The 26,526-nt window shown below is 40.7% G+C and overlaps 1 pseudogene; it reads right to left on the reverse strand.

The window, feature by feature from the left end:
* Positions 1 to 552: 552 nt before the first annotated feature.
* On the reverse strand, positions 553 to 651 carry LOC145618807 (small nucleolar RNA R71; annotated as a pseudogene).
* Between the last annotated feature and the right edge of the window lie 25,875 nt (positions 652 to 26,526).

Genomic DNA, 26,526 nt, shown 5'->3' on the forward strand with positions numbered 1-26,526 from the left:
TGATAAAATACAAAAAGATTTTGTTTTTCTAGGCTACACTTGTAGCCGTGCTACTAATATTTTTGTTTGAGTTTTGCCTGCATAGAACCCGCGATCGTCCCCTTGTTCCCCTTGATCCGGAAATTGAGAGGACTCTTTCAAGAAGAAGAGTGGATAATAGATCCTTGGCTTATAGCTCTTCAAGTGAAGAAGAAATTCAAGAAGAGCAAGGAATGGGTGAAAATCCTAGAATAGCCTTGAAGGAGCTTGGAGTGCCCGGGGCATATAGGTTTGAGAGTGGATCACCTTGATTGAGAGAAGGCAATATAGTGGGGCTAAGAATGAGAGCCCATTGAACCATCTAAAAGAATTTGAAAAATATTGCAACACCATCAAAGTCAATGGGGTCTCTCAAGAATTCATCCGCCTCAAGTTGTTCCCTTTCTCTCTAATAGGAAGATCTTTGGAGTGGGTAGACAAAGAGGTGAAGCCCAACTCCTTGAGAACTTGGGACGATGTTACAAAGGCTTTCTTGTCCCGTTTCTATCCCCAAAAGAAGACGGCGGAGGCAAGAGCCTTGATTCAAGGGTTCAAGCAAAGGCTGAGTGAAAGCCTTTATGAAGCATGGGAGAGATTCAAAGAGTATCAAAGGGAGTGCCCTCACCACGGAATCCCCACATACCAAGTGATCCAAATCTTCTATGGCGGTTTAAGTCCCCAAGGCAAGTCATGCCTTGATGGAGGGGCCGGGGGCCCTATCATGAACAAAACCGAAGAAGAAGTTGTGGACATCCATTGAGGACGTGGTGACATATTATAGGGATTGGCAAGATGGGGAGAGGGACTCTTCAAGCAAGCAATCTTCATTGTATTCGGTGGACCATCTCAACGCAATCAACAACCTTTCCTCCCAAATGACAAACTTAGGAAAGGAGGTCACCGCAATCAAAGCTAAGTTGGAGAGCACTTCTTCCTCTTCTCAAGCTTCTAATCTTCCCTCCCAATTTAAGGGGAGAGGTACTCCTTCTAACTCTCAACCCCCTCCCTCTTCAAATAATATGCCTTTGGGTTGCTTGTTTTGTGATGCATGTGGATCGTATGATCATGACTCTAGTGTTTGTCCTAATGAATGTGTTGATGAATTTGACAACAATGAGTGTGAAATGTTAATTTTGTGTCAAACAACAATGTTCAAAGGTTCGATAATCAAAAAGGCCAATGGAATAGGAATTACCAAAACCAAGGCAATTTTAACAACTATAATCATAATGGTGGTTATAGGAACCAAGGGAATCAAGGTTCTTGTGGTAACCATAACCAAGGTTATAGTAGCCAAAATCAAAGCCAAAACTATGGTAATCAAAATCATAATAATGGTAATCAAAACCAAGGTTATGTAAATCATAACCAAGGTAATGGAAACCATAATCATGGTGGTGGTAACCATAATCAAGGTTATGGTTCAAATCAAAATAGGAGTAATTGGAACAATCAAGGAAGGGTAAATTTTCAAAACAATGCTCAAAGAGGTCCCCCACCCGGTTTTGTTCCAAAGACTCAAGGTGAAAATTCCTATTCACAACCTTCTTCTCCTAGGACTACTTTGGAAGAGTTGATTGATAATCAAACCAAGATCATTAACACCTATATGGCGGTTAGTGATAAGAAATTCAATGAGATGATGACCCACAATAAGATGCTTGAGACTCAAATTACCCAATTAGCAAGCACTATTAAGGATTTTGCTAGTCCTTCATCTTTGCCTTCCCAAGGTGTTGAACCAAAGAAACCCGTGTACTCTATTGCCACAAGTGGTGGAAATGATTTTGATGAGGGAGTTTCTTGTTCAAAAGAGGGAAGAGATGAGAGTGGTGCTAAGGAGAATGAAGTGGAAAGGGTTGAGTCTAAGGAAATCTATTGTGAGGTTGACAAAAGAGAAGAGTGTGTTGGTGAAAAGATGAGTGAGATAGAGAGATTTCCCGATCTACCATATCCCCAAAAATATTTGAGATTCAAAATGGATGAGCAACACTAGTAGAAAATACTAAATGGCAAGCGGTTCAAACCCCCTAATGGCAAGCGGTTTTGAACCTCATGCTATTGGGGGGCTTGCCATTAGCCTCTTAAATGGCAAGCGGTTCAGAACCGCTTGCCATTTGTAGAGAATGGGAAGCGGTTTTGGCGCCAAACCGCTTCCCATTACGCCTTAAAAAAATTTTTTTTTTTTTTTGGTTTTTTTCAGTTAAATCGATCCATAAACAAAACATATGTATTAACAACATTATTTTTCGTTAATCAATCCTGTAATTTTACAAATTTCTGTTTTTAAACAAAAATAAATAAATTAACAAAAAAATATATTAATAAACAAACACCTGTTACCACCACCACCACCAGCCCACACCACCAGCCACCACCTCTTGCTTCTTTAACCCGTACCTTGCCACCAGAACCACCTTCACCCACCTAACCCACCCACCAACATACGCGTACCTAGCCACCAGAACCCCTGCCCACCTAACCCGAACCCACCCACCACCCCACACCTCCAGCCTCCCTAACCCACCCACCCTAACCCAGATCTATCACCTAAACGGCTAAACACACCCCAAACAAAACCCACAACCCACCCGCCACAACCGCCTTTATCCCGTATCACCACCACCACCAAGCACCATATAACCCACCACGACCTTAAAAAAAAAACAAAAAAAAAAAAAAAACAACAACAAACCTACCACGACCTCCACCCAAATCAGACCTGGGGCCATGAAAACGTCAATTTTCGCTTGAAACTATGGTTTTAAAGGTCAAATTCGACCATGAAAACTCTAGATCTAGAGTTTTCATAGTCGAATTTGACCCAAAAAACTTGAAAACCACAAGCTTGAACCATCGCCTCCTAGAATTTGTGTTTTTGGTTTGAATTTGCTCGAAATTTTACTTGATTTTACTCGATTTTACTTGAGATCCAAGAGAGGAGAGGAGGGAGACAGAGAGTGAGAAAGAGATCGCAAAAAAAAAAAAAAAAGGTGAGAAACTAATAGAGAAATGAAGAGAATGAGAAAGAGATAGAAGAGAGTGAGAAAGAGGAGATGAGAATGGAGAATCGTGAAGGAGGGAGGGGATGAGAGGAGAGAGAAAAGAGAATATGAGGATGAGAGAGGAGGCGTGAAAGAATGAAGGAGAGGAGGAATGAGGCCCGTATTTAGTTTTAGGGTTTTTTTTGGAATGGCAAGCGGTTTTGGGTTGAACCGCTTGCCATTATGTATAATGGCAAGCGGTTCAATCCAAAACCGCTTGCCATTACATATCTGAGGTCTTTTTTTTTTCTGGGTGGGTTTTTCGAAGCGGATTTTAAAAACCGATTGCCATTTGAGGCTTCCCATTTAGTTTTTTCTACTAGTGCAATTTGGGAAGTTCCTTGAAGTTCTTAAGGATGTTCATGATTCTACACCCCTACCGAGCCAATTCCCGACATGCCTAAGTACTCCAAGTTTCTTAAGGAGATCTTAGAGGAGAAGGAGGATTTTGATGAGGGTAGTTCGGTGGAAGGAGGGAAGTGCTTTAGTGCTCTTATCCATGGTGAACTTCCAAAGAAGATGGAAGATCCGGGGAATTTTTCAGTCCCTTGTCAAATTAAGAGAATGGTTTTTGAAAATGCTTTGTGTGATCTTGGGGCTAGTGTGAGTATTATTCCCTTTTCGGTCTTCGAAAGGCTTGATCTAGGTGAGCTTCAATCATCTAAGATAACACTTCAATTGGCCGATCGTTCTATTAAGTTTCCTAAGGGAAGAATTGATGATGTCCCTTTAAGGATTGGAGAGTTTGTCTTTCCCGTAGATTTTGTTGTTTTAGAAATTGAGGAGGATGAACATATTCCAATCATTTTAGGGAGGCCTTTCTTAGCTACCTCGGGAGCTTTAATAGATGTCAAAGGATGTCAAATTACTTTGAGGTGTGGGAAATTAGAAGAGAGTTTTAAGTTGAAACCAATGCATGAGTCTTTATCTTGTGTGCAGGATATCGCATGTGCTAGTCTTTCTCGTTCCATTGATGGTATGTTCATGGTTGATTCTTCTACTAACAATGTTTTTGAGATTGTTGATGATGTTAGTGAAGAGGAATTTGTGATTCAAAAGCCAAAGGATGAGAAAGATATTGGGTTTCCAAATTGGTTCAAGCTTAATTCTCATGAGGAATAGAAAGCTTCCATGATTAAGGATGTTGAAGTCAAGCCTAAGAAAAAGGCCCGTGACTCGAAGAAAACAAGGAAAATGAAGAAGTTGAGAAGTGAAAAAGAAGAATTTGAAAAGAATTTTGTGAGAGTTTCATCAAGCAATAATGAGAAGTTGCCCAAGGTTGAAGAAGAATTTACTCTATCAACCACCTTGAAGAAGGTGGTGTTCTTTGATCCTCCATGATTAGGAGGAAAGGTCGAGCTTAGGACCTTAAGCAAGCGCTTCCTGGGAGGCAACCCGGAGTTTCTAACTTTTCTCTTTGATTTTTGAATTTTCTCATTTTTTGTTTCTTTTATTACTTTGTCCTTTCTTTTACTTTTCTACTTATTTGGATTTTTAGGATGTCCGTTTGCGGGATTGGAATTCAACAAGTATGCATGATGGATGGAAGGTGTTCATGGCACAAATCATATTTTGTTCGATTCTCGTCGGAATTTGAGGTAAAAGGGGAAGAATTTTAGAGAGGTAAGATAGGAAATTCATATTTTGAAAGTTGGAGGAAATTGATACTTAGTGAATTTTTGTGGTGTACACATGAATTTTCAACTTTGAGGACTTTGAAAATGATTTTAGCTACTGCCTATGTTGTTCCTCATCACCATCATGATTCATGTGTGCACCAAAATAGGCAGTAAGTATCAAATTTTTGAGAAAAAGGAAGGAAGGGGCACGCACAGGGATGTGCGGCCGCACACGAGGCATGTGCGGGCGCACAGCCTGCGTGTGCGGGCGCACATCAGCTCTGTGCGGCCGCACATGGGCTGGACGGCCATATACCTCCTTCTTCCTCCATTTTCCCTTCATTTTCTCACTTCCTTCATCTTCCTCACGCACACTCTCATTCAAACCCTCCTTTGTGCGCACCTCTTCCTCCCTTATTCACCATCAATAATCACTCAAATCCTCACTAAAATCACTCCATTTTCACTCAAAATCACTCACAAATCTTTCTACACTACAAATTCCTTACAAATTGACCCAAATTTCACTCACTCTCTCTCCTACTCTTGGTGGCCGAAAATTGGGGCTTTTGTTAGGAGTTCAAATTGCTTGCTCGAAATTGGTTAATCTTGCTTCTTTTATGGTATAATCACTAATCCTTGCTTTAATTTTGACAATTATATCATAAATTTGCATGAATTACAAATTTGCATGAGCATGAATAGTGTAGTATTGATTTTGTGATTTTTTGATGCTTGATCTTGATTTTGGTTGTGATTTGGTGATTTTTGTTGATTGATTTTGCATAACATTGTGTTGTTTGTTGATTTTGTAGTGATTCTCATCAATTTTGGTTGAATTCTTGTGAGTTGAATTTTTGGAACATTGGTAGTATATGGTGATTTTGGTATTGGTCTTGTGTTTGCTCTTGGATTGTTGAAAAGGAGTTTTTCTTGGATCATTGGTATTGTTGATTGGTTTGGAATTGGTTTGATTGAAAAGAATTGTGAAATTGGAGTTTGGTGATTTTGGTAGTAAGTGGTGAATTTGGGTGTGGTGCTCTTGGTTCATTGGTTTTGCTACTTGTTGGTTGTTGGTGATCTTCTTAACCTCTCACAATGTCTAAATACCTCAAGAAACTCACCAAAAAGCGAAAAACCGATGTTAGCATCGATGAACCTCCTCCCCCAAGTACCTCCTCTAGGCCTAGTACATCTTCAAGGCCTAGTACTTCCAACCCTTCCTCCACTCAAACACGACCTCCAACCTCTCTTCCCAAAAAGAAAAATTTCACCGATAAACAAAAGACCTTTTACCAAAATCTGAAAGATGAAAGAACCCTAAAACAAACCCGCCACTACTTCCAACCCGATATGCTGAAGTTGGGGATTGATAATGATGTGCGGTCGTTGCTTTTAAATCTCAGATTGGGTTCTTTCATCGCCGATGCCTACCGCACCTATAAGGAGCCTACTTTGGAGTTCTTGGCTACCTTAGAGCTTGTACCCGTAGGAGGGGTATATAGGGTGCGTTTCCAGTTGTTCAACCACATCTTTGACCAATCTTTGGAAGAGTTCAACGCCGCTTTGGATTTTGATCCCCATGGGGATATTGTCAACGTTGAACACTTCATCTTCCCGGAGTATGATCAAAACTCATGGTGGGAAGACATCTCCGGTGGTAATGAGTTTATCACCAACAGGGCTAAGATCTCAGACGTGTACCAACCTTGCCTTAGGGTTGTACACCGACTTTTGGGATATGTTTTGTTCCCCAAGCAAGAAATGGGGAAATTGAGTAAATTGGAGCTCAAGGTCCTTTGGTTATCTACTCGCCTGGAGTTTGTGGGCCGGTTGAACTTGGGTTATATCTTCGCCCAATATTGCTTGGAACTTCGCAAAAGGAGGACGGGAGAGATCCCATGTGGGGGTATGGTAACTAGGCTTTTGACTCGCCTTCGCCTCGATGATTATCTCCCATTTTGTAAGGAGATCGGGGATGCAGATTCCATCTACCTCGATATGCAACAATTGGGTCAAATCCAATTTATCTCCAAGGGCTTTAGTGAAGGGAGATATGAGTGTCTTAGGGGCAACGAGCATTGGTGCTACTTGCCTAACCCTAGCTTGACTTCTTTGGCTAGGATTGCCGACAATGTGTGGCATGTTCCCAAGTCCTTCCGGCATCCCAACTTTGATTCCGAGGAGGATGAAGAAGAAGATGATGAAGAAGAACAACAAAATCAAGAACAACAACATCAACAACTACAACATTTTTCTCCACAACAATAAGCTCCTCATGAGCAAGAACAAGAGTAAGGGCAACATGCTTTTGCCAATGAAGATTTGAGGGCTCTTAGTGAGCAAATGAGTGGATTGAAAATCCACGTAGATGGCATGTACGATCAAGACTTTGGGGCCCTCTATGACCAAATAAGAGGTATTCAAGAGATGCAACAAGGTATGTTTATACAACAACAACAAATTTATGAGGCGGAAGTTAACCGTGGGAACATTACTCCCCCGGTTAACTATCCGTACTTCCCGCCCCAACAAGGTCCTCTACCTTCGTTTGGGCATCCTTATTGGTCGGGGCCTTCTAACCCCGACACCGAGCGTCACTATTACCCGGACGAGCATGGTAACTATGATTACAAGGCTCCGGGTGGTAGTGACTATAGGGGGGATCCTAACTACCCCCATGTCCATCCCAACCACCCCTTTGAACTCACTTTGCCCGATAACTTCACCCCTCTTGCTCCTTGGCAACACGATCTTTTCAAGGGGCATTATGGGTGGCCCGAGGGGTACACCGGAGGATGGGAGACTTACCCTCATCCCTTCGATGACCCCGAGCGCAACAGAGACCCCGATTGGGCCGGGCCAAGTGGGAGTGGTGGTGGTGATGGTAGTAGTTATTAGTTCCCTTTTAGCTTCTCATGCTTTTTACCTCCATCCCTCATATTTTTGATATTTGCTTTGTTTTGATCGGGATGTTGAGATGTATTTTCTATCTAGCTTGGGGGAACTAGTAACTTGCTCGGTGACCATGTTGTTGTTGTGTACATATCTTAGTTGTTTGCATGTTTATTTTCATTCCTCTTTTTGGTTTCCTCATTTTCTTGATCTCTAGGCTACTTTCCTTGTAGCTAGCTTGTTTGCCCTATTTGCTTGGATGTTTGTTGTTTGTGGAGATGTTTTGCTTGGCATGTTGTTGTTGATGATCCCTTATATCCAAATCCCTCAATCCAAATCCCTTAAATCCAAATCTTGTAGTTTAGAGTAGTTCTTTAGTTAGTCTAGACTTTTTTTTTTCTTTTATTCTTTCTTTTCTTGGGTTCCTTTAGCTTTTCTTTCCTTTAGTTGTATATACTTCTTGCTTTGTTTATTTTCATTTATTTGTTGTTTTCTTTTATTTGTTTTGAAGTTACTAACCATTTTCTTTGTTCATAGTTTCTTTTATTTCTTTTTCTCATTTGGTTCCTTGAAGAGCTTATGGATATGGCATGCTACGAGGTGGTTTATAATCGCTTCCTTATTTTTGCTAACCTTGGAATCCCGGTGAGACCTTTCTTATTTTTCTCTTTATTTTCCTTGGTTGCATAGGATAGGATTAGTTTAGGAGAAGTTGAATGGTTCGAGGATGGATGCTTGTTAACACGTCATGTGTTTGGGATCGGTGACTTTGTTGTCTATCGATCACTTGTTTGTCGATTGGGATTTTTATGTGTTTAACATGCTTTCTAGTCCTTTGCATGCTTTTCTCCTATGTTTTCCTTTTCTATGTCTCCGTTCCTTTTCTTTTCCTCTCTTTTATTTTACCTTTTTCTCTTTCTTTTATTTTTCTTTTTATTTTTGATGTGATTTTGAGGCATTGTTTTTCATTTCTTTTCTTTTGAGATGAACCTTGTACATTGGACTTGTCTTTTGCATGACTTTCTTCCTAGGTTGTAAAGGTATGCACGGTTTGAGATTATGTTTGGTTGACTCTAGGATAGTGTATGCTAGAGTAGTTGGTTTGAACTAGGAGGATCATGAAGCCGGATTCTACTTGTTTGTGGTATGTTGGTAGTTGCTTCCTATAGTTGATTTGACACCATTGGTGAGTTTTTGCCACAACCTTGTGAGGTTACTTGTTTTTCTAGCCTTCAACATTCCTTGTATGAGCGGCGTGGATCCTTGACTATGCAAACCTAATCTAATAAAGCTTGATTTATGATTTTCAAACACGAGACCGAACTATCTAGGAAGGACAAAGGCACATTTTTCGGGGTGGTATTTTTCATTTTTGTTATATTTTGTTATTTTCTTTTATTTTGGGTTTCCATTTGCCTTCTTGCAACCATTTGAGCCTTATCCCTTCTTTTCAAGCCACATCTTTAGTTATTTGACCTTTTGTTTCATTTTCTACCTTTCTTGATTTTTGTGAAGCAATATGATCATTTGAGATGAAGTTTGTGGTGGTTAAGTTGGAATTTTGGTTTTTATGAAAGCAAGTTTGTGATTTCTTCCTTTTTGTGAATAATGGCAAATATATTTGGTAGAGCCGTCCTACTTCTCAAAAGGCATGGACTAATATATTGCATTTAGAAAAAGCCGTCCGAATTTAGCAAAAGGCAAGGACTTTGCAATTACAATATAAAAACACAAAAAAAACATGAAAAGTAAAAAATTCAAAAATATTTTGTTGTATTCTTTTCTCCTACTAAGCATTGAGGACAATGCTCCATTTTAGCTTCGGGGAGAAGCGTGTACGCTTTTTGTATATATTTTTGTGAGTATAGCTTCAAGTAAGCTTGGGGGGGTTGTTTTTGTTTGGTAATTTCCTGATTGTGGTGTTAAGGATTGATCACCCTTTTGCTTCACTTTTTTAGGAAAATCACCAAATTTTAAATTTTAGCCTACCTTCACCATTTATGCCTTACGTTACAACCTTGGGGAAAGACCTTTCGACCTAGATAGTTGATTCACTATTCGGGGGAGGGCATCATGGGTCATTGCCTAAGGAAAGGGGATGCATAGTCAAGATTGTCGAGTAGCCTTAAAATATTTCTTTTCCGGTTCCTTCGAGGAATCATTGGGACACTCACTAAGGGGAGATTTGAGACTAGTGGGAAGAACGCGGTAAGATTGTTTGGGATGAAAGTGAATTGTGATAACTAGTTCCTATGCCTAGCATACCCTATGTTTCAATCAACTTTGGATATCTTGAAACGTGCATACCTTAACTACTTGAGAAAGATTGTCATTCACTTGCATTATAGTCTTTATGTTGATTCATTTCGCAAAGGTTTGTTTTTATTTCATTTTCTTTCTTTTAATTTTATGGTTTGCCTCATTGATGTTTGGTGGAGAGTTATGGGTCAAACTCTTAGGATACCCTTACGAGACCTCACTCGTCCTCATAGGCGACTTTGGGGATTAAAGGGCTTGTTGTAGCTAAAAACAACCGTGATTCCTACGACAATGAGTTTTAGTGTATATTCTTATCTTGAGTCTTTCTTTTTCGTTTTCAATAAAAATTTTCATCCTCTCTCTTTCTTGCTTTGTTTTGCTCGAGGACGAGCAAAACTTTAGCTTGGGGGAATTTGATGAGTGACATTTTTGGCACTCATTTGGTTCCTTTTTGGATGATTTTTATTTCATTTTATCTCTCTTTTCTTTAGTTTTCCTTAGTTTTATTCTTGTTTTCTTCATTTTATGCTTTTTGTAGTTAGTTTCACTTTTTCATGTCTTTTTCTAGTTTACTTGTTATTTTTCTCTACGAGTTTTCATTGTTTTTATGCCTAAAGAAGGTGCAAGAAGTTCCAAGTCAAAGGTGGATCCAAGGGGCAAGCTTCAAGGCTTTGTTTATGCCTTCCTCATGGCTTATACTCTTCAAGAAATTCAAGAAAGTTCCTGCCTACTTTGTCCTCCATCATCATCATCCTGGATGTGTGCACCACTTGAGCTAGGACGAAGAGAAGAAGGGGGAAAGACCCAGCAATGTGCGGGCGCACTAAGGGAGTGTGCGGCCGCACATTGGTCGTGTGCGGCCGCACACCAGGTGCGTGCGGGCGCACCAGTCTGGGTGTGTCCCGTGCGCGCCATTCTCTCTCCTCCGAGCGCCCGCACTTACGAGGGTCTATTTTTGGGCGTCATTACCGACCTCCTCTTTGTATATATAGTTATTTCTACCTATTTTTAGAAAAAGAGTTTTAGTTTTAGATGGAATTGGATAGTTAGTTTTTGGGAGAATTTTAGAGAGAGAAACTCAAGAACTAGAGAGAGAAATTCATGATTTTTGGTGATTGCTCAAGGTTTCCTCATTGTATTTGATCTTTGGATCAAAGTTTTGTAAGGATCTTCTTCTTGATTTCAATACAAGTTTGATTTTAGTTGATTTCATTAGTTTTTCATGTTATTGATGATTGATTTGGTTATTGATTGAATTTTGTTTGATTTTGATTGATTGTTGGTTTAATCTTTGATTTCAATTATGTTAATGATGAAATTGATGATTGGTGTAGTTTTGATCTTAATTCCTATGGCTAGTGAGTAGTTTCCTAGCTAGGGAAATGGTGAAGCATGTATGAATGATGGAATAGTGTAATTTGGGGATAATTGATGGAGTTGATGATATGATTAAATTTGGTTGATATTTCATGTGCATGTGTGTGATTAATTGAGGTTTGGCCATCTTTGATTAATACACTAGATTGCATTGTAAGCTTGCTATGATACGGACCATTGATTAGTAAACTTGCAATTTCACGATTGAGGTGCTTTGTGACGTTCCCTAGGTAGTGTTTAGCGTAGTTGACGCTAGTTAGACCTCTAGGTGAACCATCTTAGTATGCTCTTTTGGATACATGATGATTTTCCTTCATATCGCTTGACTTAGTCGGTTAAACCTCCCAAATTACCGTTTCCATTATGATTGCATGTGGATCCATTGCCCTAGTGTTTTAGATTGATTTCATATAAGTTTTGCATTACCTAGTTAGCCTAAGTTCTACCTCAAACCCCTTCTTGACTTCGAAATAGCTTGATTTAGGCATCATGCATTTGATCTCCATTCCCTTGGGTTCGACCTTGACTTACCACTACGCTAAATAGGGGTTAGTTAAGTTACAAATTTTGTTTGATAGGGTGGGGTGGTAGCCCAACGACCTACCGTTCTCCTTCCCATCATAAATTCACAATCTAATTTTAAAACTAGGGTTCTTCATGAAAATAATCCCCAATTCAATTTAACTCTTAAATTAAATAATTTGATCATGAAAAATTCATAATTTATCATGAAATCAAATAGATTAAATTCATTAAATTACTTAGTAAACGAATTAAATCAAAACCAAAACATAAAATTCATAATTTAGGGTTAGGGTTTCGAAATTTTCGAAATTAGGGTTTGGGGGGTCGAAATTTTCGAGCATAATAGGAAAAAATCTGATCACTTCATGGCTATTTTGAGCATTATTAAATCACATTTAATCAATTCCAAGAGTTAAATCATATTTAATATAATAATTGACCCATAATTAATTATTCTCCCTCATAATTGAATTAAAATTGTGGATTATCAAAGAATTATTGGCAATATGCGTAAATGCTAACTGATACCACTGTAGGAGTTTATAGGTACTACGCAGCGGAAATAAACATGAATCATATTCATACAGTACCTAATCCAAGGATCTAATGCATAACACATAAAGAACAAATATTTGTACCTTTGAAGCGTGATTCCACGTGCGATCGAGCAAGAACAAAAGGAGATAAAGAACCCCAAGCGTGATTCCTCAACTTGGTCCACGGGCACAAGTTAAACCTCCACCAATGCTAGTTAGTCGTGACTGAACGCATCAATCAACCTTCAACAGAGAGGAGAGGAGACAAACGAGCCACGAACCACCACCACCACCACAAGCAACCACCTTGCTAGGGTAGTCCGTACAGTTGTACGGATGAGGGGAAGGAGAGAGAGGCGTGTGAGAGAGAGTTTTAGAGTGTTTGGTTGCTTGTTTCATAATTCACTGTATGAGTGAGTTGTGACTTAATGCAACCCTAGGCATGGCCTCTATTTATATATCACATATATAATTAGAGTCCATGTGAAGCCCAAACACTTAGCCCACTTCTAACTACACTAGCTTTATTCCTTACATGGCTTGTTATATCCTCATGAGGCCCATTAATGGGCCTCTTACTTGTTTAGCCCAATGCCCTTGTTTTGTGACCTCATAGGATCCATTCTAAAGGGCTTTGGACTATTTGACTAGTCCAAAGATCATCTCTCATAGTCTAGCAACAGAGGATGACGCCCCAAAAGAACGAACTTATTATCTCCATAATAGTGATCCTTATATATCTAGTAATTGCACTTATCGAACAATATAAAAATCATGTGAAAGATAAATTTTTTGAGTTATATAGAGTTTATGAATCTAAATATGGAACCGTCACTCATTTTGCCCCTTCTCAAACATCCAAAAGCGTAAGTAAAACGGGCAAAAGTTTGGCGGCCCAAGCTGCTAACATGTTATCTAAGTTTTCAGGTAGTGGATCATCATCAAGGCGAACACAAAGCGATGTTTCAGAGTTGCAAATGTACTTAAACTACGACTTCATGAAAGGCTTGGACGAAGATTCGAGGTTGGGGATGGACATCCTAGATTGGTGGAAATCCCAAAGCACAAAACATCCAATTTTGGCGGCAATGGCACGTGATATTTTCAGCATCCAAGCCTCCTCCGTTGCCTCGGAACGAGCTTTTAGTGCTTCGGGAAGGGTTCTAGACGATAGAAGAACAAGTTTGAAGCCCGAAACACTAGAAATGTGTGTTTGCTTGAAGGATTGGATGGATGCCCAAGAACGCATCCAAGATCGTACTTTTACGGCCAACGACAACATCGATGGTTCCGATCGTTCTGGTTCAACTAGCTCCTCCGCATTAGCTAGTGAACATGAAGCCGAAGATGAAGACGAAGAAGATAATGAAGACCTTGATTGAAGATTACCAACAACTCGAGAATTAATATTAATTAGCGAAAATTCTAGTATTTCCTATGTACTCTATTAATTAGTGAAAATGTTAGTATTTCCTATGTTGGCTATGTACTCTATTAACATTAGCCGTATAATAAAATAACAAAATAAGTTATTCATCAATTATTGCTAGTTGTACACTTGTACTTCATATTATCTTTTACTTAATAAATTTTTATGAATGAATTTTTTCAACTTTTAATTTTATGGAATATGTTATATTGTTATTTAATTTTTGTCTAATACTTATATAGTTATATGAATAATATGATATATAGTAAATTATGAATGAACAATAAATATTAATATAATTTAAACAATATTTAATATAACTTAACTCCATAAAAAATTTAATAATTATTAAATTCAAATATTAAATTGTATAATTATTCAATTCAATTTTTTCTTTCATAAAAAAAATTCAAGTTTTTTTAAAGTTTTTTTTAATTTTTTTTTTAAAAAAGAAAAAGAAAAAAGGGTAAGCCGTGGGCCGGCACGACGGGCGGCCCGGCACGGCACGGTGGGCCGTGCCGTGCCGTGGACAGGGGAAGCTTGAAGGCCGGCACGGCACGGCACGGCCCGCCTCCACCGTGGGCCGGCACGGCCCGCCTCCACCGTGGGCCGGCACGGCCCGGCACGACACTGTTCATGGCCCGCCTAGGCACGGCCCACGGTAGGCCCGGCACGGCCCATGCCCACCACTAGCTATAATCCACGCTTTGTGAGGAAGTTTGAGGTTACAAGTCCTGGTGGCGAAAAGTCTTGATACCCTAGGAGATACATCTTAGGGTCCTATAATGACATTTGGAACCATATATGACCCTTATATGTTGCCATAAATGTCCGTGGTAGGCTTGAGGTCACTATATCGGTGCAAGTTTGGAACGAGTAAATTGATTAATTAAAGGCATATTAGATGTTTCCACCCACTCAATTGGACTCCCGGAGGGTTTTAGGAACCATGGTAAACATTTCGGCAATTTTTATTTCCGGGCGAAAAAATCTCTACAAATTCCAAAATTGAAGGCTATAATCCACGTTTTTTGAGGAATTTTGAAGTTACGGGGCCCGGTGGCGAAAAGTCTTGAGACCCTAGGGGATACATTTTAGGGTCATATAATGACGTTTGGAACCATATATGACCCTTATATGTTGCCATAAATGTCCGTGGTAGGCTTGAGGTCACGATATCGGTGCAAGTTTGGAACGGGTAAATTGACGGTTTAAAGGCTTATTGGATAGTTCCACCCACTCAATTGGACTCCCAGAGGGTATTAGGAACCATGGTAAACATCTCGGCAATTTTTATTTCCAGGCGAAAAAATTCCGAAATTGAAGGCTATAATCCACGCTTTTTTAGGAATTTTAAGGTTACGGGGCTTGGTGGCGAAAAGTCTTGAGACCCTAGGGGATACATCTTAGGGTCATATAATGACGTTTGGAACCTTATATGACCCTTATATGTTGCCATAAATGTCCGTGGTAGGCTTGAGGTCACGATATCGGTGCAAGTTTGGCACGGGTAAATTGACTGTTTAAAGGCTTATTGGATGGTTCCACCCACTCAATTGGACTCCCAGAGGGTATTAAGAAGCATGGTAAACATATCGGAAACTTTTATTTCCGGGCGAAAAAAGGTCTAAAAATACCAAAATTGAAGGCTATAATCCACGTTTATTGAGGAATTTTGAGGTTACGGGGCCCAGTGGCAAAAGTCTTGAGACCCTAGAAGATACATCTTAGGGTCATATAATGACGTTTGGAACCATATATGACCCTTAGATGATGCCATAAATGTCCGTGGTAGGCTTGAGGTCACGATATCAGTGCAAGTTTAGAACGGGCAAATTGATAGTTTAAAGGCATGTTTGATGGTTCCACCCACTCAATTGGACTCCCGGAGAGTATTAGGAACCATGGTAAACATATCGACAATTTTTATTTCCGGGCGAAAAAATTCCAAAATTGAAGGCTATAATCCACGCTTTTTTGAGGATTTTAGAGGTTACGGGGTCCAGTGGCGAAAAAGTCTTGAGACCCTAGGGGATACATCTTAGGGTCATATGACGACGTTTGGAACCATATATGAACCGTATATGTTGCCATAAATGTCCGTGGTAGGCTTGAGGTCACGATATCGGTGCGAGTATGGAACGGGTAAATTGACTATTTAATGGCATATTGGATGGTTCCACCAACTCAATTGGACTCCCGGAGGGTATTAGGATCCATGGAAAAGATCTCGGCAATTTTATTTCCGGGCGAAAAAAGGTCAAAAAATTGCAAAATTGAAGGCTTTAAATCAAAGCTTTTTGAGGAATTTTGAGGTAACGGGGCCCGGCGGCCAAAAAGTCTTGAGAACCTAGGGGATACATCTTAGGGTCATATAATGGCGTTTGGAACCATATATGACCCTTATATGTTTCCATAAATGTCCGTGGTAGGCTTGAGGTCACGATATCGATGCAAGTTTGGAACGGGTAAATTGACTGTTTAAAGGCATATTGGATGGTTCCACCCACTCAATTGGACTCCCGGAGGGTATTAGGAACCATGGTAAACATCTCGGCAATTTTTATTTCCAGGCGAAAAAATATCAAAAAATTCCAAATTTGAAGGCTTATAATCCACGCTTTTTGAGTTATTTTGAGGTTACGGGGCCCGGTGGCAAAAAAGTCTTGAGACCCTAGGGGATACATCTTAGGGTCATATAATGACGTTTGGAACCATATATGACCCTTATATTTTGCCATAAATGTCCGTGGTAGGCTTGAGGTCACGATATCGGTGCAAGTTTGGAACGGGTAAATTAACTGTTTAAAGGCATATTGGATGGTTCCACCATTCAATTGGACTCCCGGAGGATGTTAGAAACCATGGGAAACATATCGGCCATTTTTGTTTTTCGGGCGAAAAAAGATCAAAAAATTCTAAAATTGAAGGCTATAATCCTCACTTTTTGAGGAATTTTGAGGTAACGGGGCCCGGTGGTGAAAACTCTTGAGACCCTAGGGGATACATCTTAGGGTCATATAATGACGTTTGGAACCATATATGACCCTTATATTTTGCCATAAATGTCCGTGGTAGGCTTGAGGTCACGATATCAGTGCAAGTTTGGAACAGGTAAATTGACTGTTTAAAGGCATATTGGATGGTTCCACCCACTCAATTGGACTCCCTGAGGGTATTAGGAACCATGTAAAACATCTCGGCAATATTTATTTTCGGGTGAAAAAAGGTCAACCAATTCCAAAATTGAAGGCTATAATCCCTGCTTTTTTGAGAAATTTTGAGGTTACGGGGCCCGGTAGCGAAAAGTCTTGAGACCCTAGGGGATACATTTTAGGGTCATATAATGACGTTTGGAACCATATATGACCCTTATATGTTGCCATTAATGTCTGCGGTAGGCTTGAGGTCAAGATATCGGTGCAAGTTTGGAACGGGTAAATTGATTGTTTAAAGGCATATTGGATGGTTCCACCCACTCAATTGGACTCGCGGAGGGTATTAGGAATCATAGTAAACATCTCGGCAATTTTTATTTCAGGGCGAAAAAAGGTCAAAAAATTCCAAAATTGAAGGCTATAATCCACGCTTTTTGAATAATTTTGAGGTTACGGGGCCCGGTGGAGAAAAGTTTTGAGACCCTAGGGGATACATCTTAGGGTCATAGAATGACGTTTGGAACTATATGTGACCCTTATATGCTGCCATAAATGTCCGTTTTAGGCTTGAGGTCACGATATCGGTGCAAGTTTGGAACGGGTAAATTGACTGTTTAAAGGCATATTAGATAGTTCCACCCACTCAATTGGACTCTCGGAGGGTATTAGTAACCATGGTAAAAATCTCGGCAATTTTTGTTTCTGGGCGAAAAAAGGTCAAAAAATTCCAAAATTGAAGGCTAAATCCACAGTTTTTGAGGAATTTTGAGGTAACGGGGCTCGGTGGAGAAACGTCTTGAGACCCAAGGGGATACATCTTAGGGTCATATAATGACGTTTGGAACCATATATGACCCTGATATGTTGCCATAAATGTCCGTGATAGGCTTGACGTCACGATATTGGTGCAAGTTTGGAACGGGTAAATTGACTGTTTAAAGGCATATTGGATGGTTCCACCCACTCAGTTGGACTCCCGAAGGGTATTAGGAACCATGATAAACATCTCGGCAATTTTCATTTCCATGGAAAAAAAGGTCAAAAAATTCCAAAATTGAAGGCTATAATCCTCGCTTTTTGAGGTATTTTGAGGTAACGGGGCCTGGTGGCGAAAACTCATGAGACCTTAGAGGATACATCTTAGGGTCTTATAATGACGTTTGGAACCGTATATGACCCTTATATGTTGCCATAAATGTCCGTGGTAGGCTTGAGGGCACGATATCGGTGCAAGTTTGGAACGGGTAAATTGACTGTTTTAAGGCATATTGGATAGTTCCACCCACTCAATTGGACTCTCGTAGGGTATTAGTAACCATGGTAAAAATCTCGGCAATTTTTGTTTCTGGGCGAAAAAAGGTCAAAAAATTCCAAAATTGAAGGCTAAATCCACGGTTTTTGAGGAATTTTGAGGTAACGGGGCTCGGTGGAGAAAAGTCTTGTGACCTTAGGGGATACATCTTAGGGTCATATAATGACGTTTGGAACCATATATGACCCTGATATGTTGCCATAAATGTCCGTGATAGGCTTGAGGTCACGATATCGGTGCAACTTTGGAACGGGTAAATTGACTGTTTAAAGGCATATCGGATGGTTCCAGCCACTCAATTGGACTCCCAGAGGGTATAAGGAACAATGGTAAAAATCTTGGCAATTTTTATTTCCGGGCAAAAAAAGGTCAAAAAATTCCAAAATTGAAGGCTATATAATCCACGCTTATTGAGGAATTTTGAGGTTACGGGGCCTGGTGCCGAAAAGTCTTGAGACTCTAGGGGATACATCTTAGGGTCATATAATAACGTTTGGAACCATATATGGCACTTATATGTTGCCATAAATGTCCGTGAAAGGCTTGAGGTCACGATATCGGTGCAAGTTTGGCACGGGTAAATTGACTGTTTAAAGGCATATTGGATGGTTCCACCCACTCAATTCACTCCCGGAGGATATTAGGAACGATGGTAAACATCTCGATAATTCTTATTTTCGGGCGAAAAAAGATCAAAAAATTCCAAAATTGAAGGCTATAATCCACGCTTTTTGAGGAATTTTGAGGTTAGAGGGCCTGGTGGCGAAAAGTCTTGAGACCCTAGAAGATACATCTTAGGGTCATATAATGACGTTTGGAACCATATATGACCCTTAGATGATGCCATAAATGTCCGTGGTAGGCTTGAGGTCACGATATCAGTGCAAGTTTGGAACGGGCAAATTGATAGTTTAAAGGCATGTTTGATGGTTCCACCCACTCAATTGGACTCCCGGAGAGTATTAGGAACCATGGTAAACATATCGACAATTTTTATTTCCGGGCGAAAAAATTCCAAAATTGAAGGCTATAATCCACGCTTTTTTGAGGATTTTAGAGGTTACGGGGTCCAGTGGCGAAAAAGTCTTGAGACCCTAGGGGATACATCTTAGGGTCATATGACGACGTTTGGAACCATATATGAACCGTATATGTTGCCATAAATGTCCGTGGTAGGCTTGAGGTCACGATATCGGTGCAAGTATGGAACGGGTAAATTGACTATTTAATGGCATATTGGATGGTTCCACCAACTCAATTGGACTCCCGGAGGGTATTAGGATCCATGGAAAAGATCTCGGCAATTTTATTTCCGGGCGAAAAAAGGTCAAAAAATTCCAAAATTGAAGGCTTTAAATCCACACTTTTTGAGGAATTTTGAGGTTACGGGGCCCGGCGGCCAAAAAGTCTTGAGAACCTAGGGGATTGACAAGGGGAAAATGCATGTCGTTCCTACCCTTTCCCCTAGCCAAACTAAATTTGTAAACACCTAACCAACCTTATATGAATATAGGGTAAGTTAAGGGTCGATCCCAAGGGAATGCAATGATGAAAACCTAAGTCTAAGTCAAGCTACCTCGGAGATGAGAATGAGATATCGGTTGGTACTAAATGAATTAGATCAAAAGTCTAAACACTAGGGAGATGGGTTCCACATGCAAAACTAATGATAATGCTAGATTAAAACTCATTCAATTAGTTCAAGTGTTTGCAATGGACAAACGATAGTAGCAATCAAGAGAGTTCAAATACTATCTCCTATAGGCCAATCTAGTGGTCACTATGAAAGGCAAACCAAGAAGAATCATAAACAAACTCAATCAATTAAAGCAACTTTTAAATCAATTGGTCATGTCATTAAGAGTTGCAATGCAATCTAGATTAATCTTATAGGGTGATCAATCCTAGTCTAATCAATCTCATGCAAAACTATGTCAACCAAATTAATTGCAACAAATCAACCAATCAAGAGCTTCAACTAGCATTTCCATCAATCAAACATGCTTCCCCCCTTCCCTAGCAACTAAATTACTCACTAAACATGATGAAATTCAAGAACAAATAACTAGAAATTGCATTGATCATCATTCTAAATCAAAATCTAATAGAAATCAAAGTATTCAATATTATCACAACTCAATTCCAAGAAAAACAAACATCAAGCAAAAGGATCAATTAACAAGTAAGTAAAGATTAAGGAAAGAAGAAGATCTCACTAAAATTGATGAAGAAATCCAAACTTGATTGATCAAATGTTGAGTTACAAATCCAAAGCTAACAAGTTCTCTCTATCTTCTCTCTAACTTCTCTCTCTAAAATTAAGCTAATCAATATTATCTAAAAGTTAGTTTTTTAAAAAGGAAATACAACTCTATTTATAAACAAAGAAGAAATCGGCAGCTCCCGCGGTCTCTCCTGCTAAACCCGCGCCCGCGGAAAAATGGGTACGGAACCCTCCGCGGCCATCTGGGCAGAACCCGCGCCCGCGGCATTAGGGGCCCGCGCCCGCGGGTAGAAGATCCGCGCCCGCGGCTAAATCCCCTGCTCCCAAAGGCAGATCAGGGGGCCGCGGTCTCTCTGAGTGGAGAGACCTCTCCATTTTGCCCGCGCCCGCGGGAAGCCCTCGAGGCAACCGCGGGGAGTTCCTGCCAATTTTTGGCAGTTCCTCTCCAAAAGACCCGCGCCCGCGGCTTGATGACCCGCGCCCGCGGCCTGCAGCAATGCCTTAGAGACCTCTCCGAGGCCTCTCTAAGCCCTCTCTAAGCCCAATGCTTCTTCCTTGCTTGATCTTTGAGGTCCCGAATTGTATCCTTTGCCGAGGTGAAACTCACAATACCTACACAAGTAAACAAAAGAAGGAAATAAAAGGGAAAAAGTGCAAAATAAAGGAAAACACGATAAAAACACGAGAAACAAAGAGAAAAGAGGAAAAGGGAGAAACTAAAGGAAAAAGAACCAAAACTAAGAGAAGAAAGCAACAAAGAGGGAAAGAAATAACCTAAAAGACTACCCTATGAGTGCCATAAATGACACTCATCAAATTCCCCCAAGCTAGACTTTTGCTCGTCCCGAGAAAAACAAAGGCCTAGAAGGAATAAGAGGGGACAAATAAAAAGAAAAAGAGGGGTAAGAATTTACACTAGGACTCACTGTCGTAGGAATCACGGTTGTTTTTAGCTACAACAAGCCATTTTGAACCCCTAGATCGCTCAAGAGGACGAGTGATGCTCTCGTAAGGGTTTCCAAAGAGTTTACCCATAACTCTCCACCAAACCCCCAAGAGGCAAACCAAGGAAAAAGCACAAAGAAGAAAAAGGAAATAAAATCTTTATGAAATGGACTTTACAAAGAGACTATAGTACAAATGAATAACACCCTTTCTAAAGCGAATTATGGTATGCACGTTAAAAGATACCTAAGGTTGATTGAAACATAAATATGCTAAGCATAGGAACTAGTTATCACACTCCACCTTCATCCCATACAATCTTACCGCGTTCCCCCTACTAATCTCATATCTCCCCTTAGTGAGCATCTCATAGATTCCGCGAAGGAACCGGAAAAAGATCAAAGTTTTAGGCTACTCGACATCTTGATTTCGCATCCCCTTTCCTTAGTCCACAACTTATGATTCCCTCCACCGATGAAAGACTCAACTCCTAGGTCCAAAGGTCTTTCCCCAAGGTTGTAACGTAGGGCAAGAAGGGTTAAGGTAGGCTAAAAATTTTAAAATTTGGTGGTTATCCTAAAATGTGAAGCAAAGACCGGCCAAATCTCAACACCAAACTTTAAGTAATCACCAAACAAAAATGAATTAACACCCCCAAGCTTATTCAACGCTATACTCTACAAGAATAAGACCAAAAAGCGTGAAGGAAAAACGCTTTCCCCCCCAAGCTAAAGGAAGCATTGTCCTCAATGCTTAGAAGGGAAGAATTCAACAAAATATTTTTGGAATTTTACTTTTTTTAACTTTTTTTTTTTCATTTTTAAAGCTTAAACTTGCAATGTCCTTGCCTTTTGCTAAATTCGGACAGCTTTTTTCTTTCTATAATGCAATTTATTAGTCCATGCCTTTTATGAATTAGGACGGCTTTTACAATAGCACTTGCCATTATTCACAAAGATGTAATCTTGCACTTATGGAAACCCAATATCCAACTTTTCCACCACAAACTCCAACAAATATGATTGATTTGCTTCACAAAAACAAGGAAGAACGGAAATGAAACAAAAGGCCAAATATCTAAAGATGTGGCTTGAAAAGAAGGGAAAAGGCTCAAATGGTTGCAAGAAGGCAAATGTAAACCCAAAAAAAAACAAATTTGAATCAAACTATCCTAAAATGAAAATACCACCCCGAAAAAGGTGCCTTTGCCCTTCCTAGGAAGTTCGGTCGCGGTCTCGGGAATCATATGCTAAGATTCTAGATTAGGTTTGCGAAAATCAAGGATCCATGCCGCTCATGCAAGAATGTGATGAAAGCTTGAACAAATATACACCTCACATGGTTGTAGCAAAAACTCACTAAGGTTGTCAAATCGAAGATAGGGAGCAACTACCAAACATGCCACAAACAAGTAGAATCCGGCTTCATGATCCCTCTAGTTCTAGACATCTACCTTAGCATGCTTTATCCTAGAATCAACCAAACGTAATCTCAAACCGTGCATACCATAATTACCTAGGAAGACTATTATTCAAGAGCAAAAGTCCATTGCATACAAGTCCGACTTTCAAAAAGAGAAATAGTAAGAAGGAAAGCCTCAAAAAGATATTCACACCAACAAGAATAAAAGAAAAGAAAAGAAAGGAAAAGACGGAAAACCTAGACAAAGATAAGAAAAGAGAAAGAGGAAAAGGCAAAGATGCAATCATAACAAATTTATCCCAATCGACATACAAGTGGTCTAATGGCCACATCGCCAAAGACCCCAAACACACTAGGTGTTAAATTCATACATCCTCGAACCGTTCAACTTCCCCTAAGTCTAATCTTAATCTAAGCAACCAAGAAAAATAAAAAAAAAGGAGTGAAAGATAAAAAGAAGTAAAATAAGAAAGGTCTCACCAAGTGTCCGTGCTAGATTAAAGTACCCAAAGAGTTCGCAGAAGCTTCTCCAAAGGGCTCCGCAATCCAAAGCATGAGCTACGAACAAGGTGAGTAAAAGAAAAGAAAGCTATATATATACAAAGTGAAATTGTTAGTAACTTCCACACAAAAGCAAACAATAAGGAAAACGAAAACACTAACTATATACAAAAACCTAGAAGAACCCATCATCATCAAAAATTGTATAGAAGAACCCAACAGCACCATCCAAAGAAATAATCAACAACAAACAACAAGACCAAATAGCAAGATCCACCAAAAACCTTATCAAAGACTTCCCACCGAGCCAAAGGTGCCGTCCCCATGCTAACACATCCTTTTGACCCTCCCCCCTCACAAAATGAAAGCATCGACCCCGATGCCGTCTACCATGCCAAAATAGGGAAAGGGGAGAGCAAAAGGGAAACAAAAATGCAAATAAAAGGACTAATGGCCACTCGGGCTGGCACCATCATCACCCCCAAAACCATCGCCCCCATCCCAACCTCCGGTGAAACCGGGTGGAAAACCGTAATAACCCTTAAATAGGTCCTGTTGGGATGGGGTCAATTGGTCAAAGGGCGGTTGTTGAACAAGGGGCTCGGGGTGACGGGGGTCAACATAATAATAGGCGGGGTCACCCCTATAATCACTCCCCCCCGGGGCCCTATAGTCATAAAGCGGGAAGTTGCGCCTTGGCACATCGGGGTTCTCAACCCCTTGCCAATAAGGGTACGTAGGGAGGCCATCACCACCCCGGGAAGGTACCGGCCCTTGTTGGGGCGGCACATAAGGATAGTTGACCGGGGGTGCGACCTCCCCCCTACGTACACTAGCATCATATAAAGCGCTAGTTTGATAAGAAAGAGTTTGGTGGTCAGAATACATACCATGCATGGAAAGTCTCATGCGGTCCATTTGCGCCCACATAGCCGCCATATCTTGCTCAATGTCGTATGACGGTTGTTGTTGTTGTTCTTGTTGTTGTTGTTGTCGTTGTTGTCTTCTCCTCCTTCCTTGTTGGTGTTGTTGTTGAAATGGTTGTTGTTGTTGTTGTTCCTCATCTTCTTCTCCTCTACCTTCCTCCTCCTCCTCATTCACTTCCTCTAACCCGACCCCCTCAACAAAAGCAGCATCCTCCTCCATCTCATCCTCATCAACCCTACCATTGTCCCTAGGGACCATCCACACATTCCTAGCCTCGCGAAAAATGGAGGTAGCGACCGGGTTAGGGAGAAGGCAATGGTGGGTATTCCTTACTAGCCAAGAGTAAGTACCGGCTCTCTTAGTACTAGTGATGAAACGGAGGGTGTTAACTTGCCTCAAGTTGATCCAAATGTCTTCACTCCCTCCAATCGGAGTGCAAGACTCCAAGAAACGTTCTTGGTTAAAATACCTCACCAACCGGGTCACCATTCCCCCACAATGAACCTCCCCCGTTTTCACCCCGTGCATGATCTCCTTGCACCCTTCCATGAAAATGTACCCAAAGTTAATCCTAGAACCCAATTCCGGCTTAGTAGCCATCCACAAAACCATTATCTCCTCTCGAGACAACTTACCCAAGTCTTGCTTACTATAAACCGAGTACCCAAGAATTATATGGAGGATCCTAAGGGCCGGATGAATGATCTCACTAGCAAGGGAAGTTTTAGAGTCGAAATGTCTTTTGTGGGCTATGGTTCTCCACCAAGAAACCTCATTGTACTCACTTTGGGCAAGGGTGATAAGGGGTTCGAAAATATCACCATCCGGGTTGAAACCTAGGGCAACATTAAACTCGGCTAGGTTCATTGTGTGTTTAATGTTGAAAAGTTGGAAGGAGATGATGTAGTCGGTGTCCCCAACCCTATTGAACTCGAAAGTGGAGAAAAACTCAATCGAGGGTTCCAAGTAAGTTCGGGGGTTGTACTTCAAAAATTCACCTAAGCTAAGAATGTTGAGAAGAACCTCAAGATCATTATCTATCCCTAGCTTGGCCATATCATCACGGAAGTAGTGGCGGGTGGGTCTAAACCTACGGTCTTTCATTTTGTTGTAAATGGGCAATTGCTTAGACCGATTCCACAATTTTAGAGGAGGTAGAGGAGGAGGGGCGTCATCTTGGTTAGAAGAGTGTGTTTGTGGGTTAGGGTTAGAGGATTGGCCTTGAGAAGATTGGCCGGGGGATTGGGAGGAGCGGTTCTTGCTACTCTTGGAACGTCTCAACAAATTCATTTTGTTTCTTTTTTTTTCACACAAACTTACACAAAAAATGCTCAAGAAATAGTCCAACTCCCTCAATCAAACAACAAACACCTCAAACACGCACAATCCTCCTTCAAATCCAACCAAAACCCCCAAAAACTACAAGGTACCTGTTTCAATCAACACAACAACCAAAATTCCAACAACAAATACCAATATTAACAATCATCCATCAAATATATGCAAGATTTATCAAGAAAAACAAGCATCACTCAAAAATACCAAATTTCACAAAAAATAGCCATGAAACACAAAATCATGCTCAAAAGCAAGATAATACCAACCAATGTACAGAAATCAAGCAAAATTGACAAGAATAATACAAAGGTTAGAAGTATACCAAGATTGGAGACTCAAATCAAGCATAGAACACCACACACTACCAAAATTTGCCGAAAAACCACGAGAAACTTGAGTAGAAGTGATGAAAATGGAGAAATAAGGTAGATTTTGTGAAGATTTGATGGAAATTTGAAGAAAGGAGTAAGGATTTGATGATTTGGGGTTAGGGTTTGAGAGTATGTAGAGAGAGAAAGGGGAAAATTAGAGAGGAAAGTTGAAAATAAGAGAGGAGAGAGAGAGAGGGAGGAGCGTCCGGGTAAAAATAACCCAGGAACCCGCGCCCTCTCCCGATACTGCTGCGGTCTCGGGAACTCTCCCGCGCCCGCGGAGAGACCGCGGGGCAACCGCGGGGAGTTCCTGACCAAATTGGAAGAAAATTTACCTGATGATGGCCGCGCCCTCTCCATATTTGCCGCGCCCTCTCCGAAACCTCCCGCGCCCGCGGAGAGACCGCGGGGCAACCGCGGGAAGTTCCTGATCTGTTTACACGATTTTGGCTGTTTTAATGGGCCGCGCCCTCTCCAAATTCCCGAGGCCTCTCTATACTCCCCCGCGCCCGCGGAGAGACCGCGGGGCAACCGCGGGGAGTTCCTGATTGTAATTGCCTTTGAAAACTGGAGAGGCCCCCGAGGTCTCTCCAAGCCCTCGGGGAGCCCTCTCCCCTGCACTCTAA

Source organism: Chenopodium album, chromosome 26 (assembly GCF_948465745.1).
Source record: "Chenopodium album chromosome 26, dcCheAlbu1.1, whole genome shotgun sequence".
NCBI lineage: Eukaryota > Viridiplantae > Streptophyta > Magnoliopsida > Caryophyllales > Amaranthaceae > Chenopodium > Chenopodium album.